Source organism: Thermobia domestica, chromosome 7 (genome assembly GCF_964235325.1).
Source record: "Thermobia domestica chromosome 7, izTheDome1.hap1.1, whole genome shotgun sequence".
NCBI lineage: Eukaryota > Metazoa > Arthropoda > Insecta > Zygentoma > Lepismatidae > Thermobia > Thermobia domestica.
This window is the reverse complement of record NC_137460.1, coordinates 35,945,815-35,951,666: the sequence shown is the minus strand read 5'-3', so window position 1 is coordinate 35,951,666 and position 5,852 is coordinate 35,945,815.

Here is a 5,852-nt window from a genome sequence, read left to right as displayed (position 1 = left end):
CACGCCATTAACCAGGGCGTTATTTCGATGTCTGTAAACATTTCATATTTTTTTCTCTATTTTTTCAATATAAGATACTTCAGCTTAACAAATCAATATTGTTAATCAATACACTAATTAGCGTTTTTCAGTAGTAGTTTAAACTTCTTTAAATTGGAATCAGATTTGCAGGAAAATTTCAAGCATTATATGGTAGATGAACGATGTACAAAATCATAGGCGGGACGAAATGGATTAAGTAGTTCTTCAATAGTTTTGACCTTTTGCGCTAATTTTTTTGATAATGTTACCCGGAAGAGTTGTAGGTAGTGCATGGAACGAATGGAGCAATTCACTTTAATTGCCAGTTGTATATTTATTGTAATTTTTGAGTAAGTGATGCAGAGAAAAAGGAAAGGAATATAGAGAGTATGGGACAGAGAGACCAACGTTTCGAACTCAATCAGCTGGATGTATTCACGTAATGTTCTTTGCAGCAGGGGTAAGCGTTGTCAGACTCGACTGCAGTTTTCTATTTACTTATATGTTCTATAGTGCTTATACGTTCAAGTTTTCTCTTAAATTATCAAGTCCAGCCACTCTTTTGCTGGTTGTGAGATGCCCATCTGAGGTCACTTTAACTGGAGCTACAACAGGAAGAATCATTTTGGTTTGAAGGATTCTAGTTAACTTCCTGAAGGGACATTACTTCTTGAGTTAACATAATCACTTTAAAGAATTTCTATTTTCAAACTATATTCTTTAATTCATTTTCTTTAATAGTACTAGCATCCTTACATCATATATCCAGACGTCACTTATCTGGATTTTTCACAATTGTCATTTCTTGATAAGAAGCAAAAGTTCAAGAATAACAGTTAATGCGTGTATACTAGTATTTGGAAATACTCTTATGATTGCCTAGGGATCAATTACTAAATGACGTGTAACTGTTCTAGTCTATTGATAAAGATATATTATTTCGGATGATACTTAAAATATATTTGTGTCTGAGAGTTAAGCCTGAAAGCAAGTTCTAGTCCTCCCAAGTTCTACTATAACTAATACGAGTATTAAGCCATAAGAGCAAAGGTTCATTTCTCCGGTAAATCAAAATGGAAATTAAGAAACTGAAGATAGATTGAAAATTATGATTATGAAAAATGAAATGAAATCTTTGAATTTTACGTCCCACGGTTATGCCGGTTAGGCTAAAGCAGACGGTGATTATGAGAAATGAATGAAATGGTGGAACAAAGAAAGTGTGAGAACCCCGAGAAAACCCACGCACACGATGTTTGTCCACCACAAAGTTCACTTTGTGGGGGCTGGGATCGAACCCGGGACCCCAAACACCAGAGGTGAACGCTCTACCACTGAGCCACCGCGGCCCCAATTATGACTATAAATACTACATTACACACAGAGGTAAAAGTAAGGGGGGACGTAGGTGGATGTCGTCCCCCACTACCCAAGAATGTCTGTAGTGTCCCCTATTTTCTAAAAAAAAAAAATACTATGAGGAAAGATAGAGACGGGAACGACGTGATGTCATGCATCCCCCTACCTCTTTAGATTCACTTTTACCCTTACATACATGTGTATACAAGAACTGTACTTACGATTTCATTATAAAGATATTTATTTAGATGTATCAATTAATATTCTAAATTCTTAATATTTAGTTAGAGTATTAAGCATTTAGAATATTCATAATCTCTGCAGTACAACTCCAATGATCTCATTTGCAAATATCCAGATTGATGTCAGGAATTGATGTTCAGTAGACCTGAGATGTCAAATTTTAAGAGATGATTAGTTACTTATAAAGTATTGTAATATTCGAATCTCACTAGATGGATGAAGAAGGTGACGGTGTGGCTTGAATAAAACTCGAAAAGAACATACTTTGAATAAGGCGTTCATTTATTTTGGTATTGCCTTAGAGTGTATGAAACGGCAGCCTAAACGCGACCAGGTACAGTATTTTTCTGTCAAGCATTTGGAGAATTTGACAACACGTAAACAAGTGTCTACGGCAAAACAATTAACTTTGTTGGATATGTACTACTAACACCTCTAAAGCTATGACTGTGTGTGCTACTGTACTGCACAGCACTGTTTTTTAAAAAATTGTTTGTAGTAAAAATTATTTTATTTTCAACATAGGCCTACATTAGGTCCACCATTTTATTAAACAAAAGCACTTTATTTATTATTTATTTATTTATTTATTTTTTAGCCTACAACCTCTTACTGATGATTCCCCAGTTATCAAGATTCCTGCAATTCCGGATCTCCTTTAGAATAATTAATCCATATCATTAGATTTTCACTGTATTTCGATTCTAATTCGTATCTACTTCAGTTTTACTGCAAATATAAGCAGGACAGGTTCTAGACATTTCTTAAGTGTAAGCAAACAATATTTCGGCGCCCCCCGTAAATGTTAATAAAAGAATAGAAAGTTATAATTGACAAATATTCTTCAAATAGTTGTTAGAATTGCAATTTTCTTCAATATCTGTAGTTTCCCTGTGAATATTAACGAAAAATGGCGAAATTATAACTAATTGACTGTGGATGAATACTGAGAAAAGTTCCAGTTTTAATAATTAATAGCATTTTTTATTAAATAAGAACAAGACACAACTAAGATATGTATATACCTAGCTGTAAGATGTATTTTGACAAGTACAATTGGATCGTTAAAGTCGAAACAGAATAAAATACATGAGCTTCAAGTCTAACATTAACACACGTTTGATTTTGATAAAGAGATATGCTCTTATGCTTCATTAAAATCATATTTACCTAGTATTTTCTAGTGATACAATTATGACAATTAGCTTAATTTCTCGTTTTCTTTGTTACTGAAAAGTTCATGTTACAAACACACTTTTCTGGCTTTCAATTTGGCAAAATATCTTATTATTGTATCCTTATATATTTCATTGAGTATATAATTTCCTATGGCTATTAAAACTAGTCCATTTAATCGTTCCTGAGATGTAGTTGACCTCAAATAATTCTTTATTAATTTTTTTCTGAAATTGTTTAATATCAACAAATGACAAAAGTATGTGCCTTAATCGATATTTGTTTTCGATCCACTGGCGGAACTTCAAAATCAGATCACTCACAAAACATTTTTAACCCGTCCACACAAAAAATATTTTTTACGGACCTTTAAGCCTACAAAATGTCAGTTCTATCATGTCTCTTTCTAACATACACATTCAAAATCAGGCAATGAGTAGCACAATGTAAACAGAAGTAGTGGGGTACCCAAGATTTCTCTTCTAAGTCCGAAAAATTTTTCGGAGTGACCTACAAAATTGCAAATAATTTTGTATATTTGCCCCCTGAAATTGTGCTAATTTTCTTAAAATTTAAAAGTTCTGAGGAATCCAGGCTCTCAGACCACCACCGTCGATGCCTATTCCCTGTTCGGCGTAAGCTCTAAACTGTGATAAACAAAGCCACGTGAAACTAAATCTAGCTGATTTGCTGTTGGCCTACCGACACTTGTACTCCTCTGCAAAATAGTTCATGTGATTTGATTATTACTTTTACTATGAAGCTCTACTTAAAACTACTACATTATTATAAATGTCAAACATATAATGCAGATTATCTAATAATACTGCAATCGAGTGTGATTAATGAAACAATAGAAATAAACACTAAGCATGCGCAGTAATTATGGAGCCAATTCAACTGTGAAGGCGTGTTCTGCTTTTAAAGTCTGAAAAATGGCTGACAGGAATCCCGGTTCCGCGAGTGTTGTGGTGAAACACAAACAAGGTAAACCTTTACTCATTAAGCAACAATTGTTTACCGGCGATATTCAATTTTTTTTTTAATCTTTCGAGTTTTTCCCTTCTTTTCTGCTGCTGCTGTAAGTGTCTGGACAACACGAGACAGTATTGTCAAAGTGTATTTGTATAATTTGCTCCTCCCCGTGGGGAGTGGGAGTGATACATCACTAGCCAATCGTAATTGTGACAAGCGGAAGGATACAAATATTTTGGTTATCGGAGTTTAGAGCTTACGCTGAAACAGGGACTAGTAATCAAAACTATGCTTTGCGTTAGAACTATTACCAAATGTTTAAAAATATCGTTCAATCTGAATTTAATACGAGAGAATGGATTGATAATGATTGTTACTCTGTTATAATACAACAAGCATTGTATACGCTGCCCTGCTATGAATTCTGAGAAAAAAAATTGTGTTACTTATAATCCTAATGACCTTACGATTACAGTTTCGATTTTGATTACCTTCGAGTTACGATTACAGTTACCCTTTCGAGTTATATACGCGTATACAGCGTGAAAACTAATTATATTCAAACAAATTTTGAAATACATTAAATTTAACTCAGATCCGTAACTGAAGAGACCGTGCTCATTCCGATTTAATTTAACAATTAAATTACTGCAATCAAGTAAAATAAACTTAGTTTCCAAATTTTGTCGACTTGCAAATGTTACGTTAACAGGAACTGGTATTGACAGCTCCGCCGTCTCAACATTTTTTAAATATGATTATCACTTTCGAAATTTTGTCCAGAAGTTGAAAGACACTTTCTTAGAGCCTTCGCTTACCTTTCATCTTTTAAGTTTCGTAGCTTTCTTTCCTGATAAAATGGTCTACTTTTTTTTTTTATCGTCGGCCATTATTATTACATGAAAAACAAAGTACTATTGAAAAGTAAAAACACACATCATTGTAAATAATAAAAAAAGCAACCAAAAAACAAAAAAGAAATAAATAAAGCTACTCAGGGTAGAAACGAAAATGTTAAATGACAAATGGACTAATAGACATTAACAAAGTGATCATTAAGCAATGGGCAGCGATTGTGAGACAATGATATTAGGAACTTAAGTTGCAATTTCCCTTAGAAATGGTCAAGAATTCCTTTGCACCTCCCGCCTTTTCTTAATATTCGTCCCCCTCACTGGACCAAATGGGCAACAAAAGCCTAGTCGCTTGAACTTCGATAATGTGCATTTCATTAAGACTGACCTTTCTCAATCCTTAACTGTGCCCATTGAACCGAAGCACTATGCGTGACACTTGCGTCACTATATGCGTCGCGACTATGCGTGTACTATGCGTGCACTACGCAGCGTGACACTTATGACAAGACGTAGCACCCTTGAAGATAGTTCTTCCTACTGTGATAATGTCACCCAATCCATATGCAACACATGCAGTTGACTTCCTTTTGTTTGTTGATTCATTCTCATTTCAAAGACATATTTGGCAATGATATTCTCTAGCTTGTCTAACAAAATTGGGTAAGGGCTGTTGGAAGAGTAATGAAGAGTGTTACATTTGTATTTTGTGCATGTGGTGGGATTGAGGAAAGAATACCGTCATCTTTAGTCGTACTGCCGTAGTGCTTAATATATCATCTACTGAAAAGCTAAATTTCCTTACATTTTATTTCATATTTATAACCCTCCTTTTTCCCTTCTTTAAAAAATCTGTCCTAAATCTCCCTCCGTCGAGAGAAATTTTCCTCGAACTAGCATCACTTGTGAGAGTGGCATTGGCGTCAATTGATGTACGAGTCCATTTCAATTGTAAAGGTATGTTTTACAGCCAATCACGCAAAGATTCGACATTATTGTCCTTTTGATGTATTTTATCAGTATCTCAGTCTGTACAATGTATATATGAAGCTATTTGGAAAATTTTTCATCATAACATTTTCTCTCATAAATATTCATACTTAAAACACAAAATTCCTTTTCAAGCTTGGCGCCTTCTGCGAACGCGTAGTTCGCAGAATTCTAGATCCGTCCCTGAATATATGCTAAAAAAATAAAACTACAATACAGATAATTGTCATAACA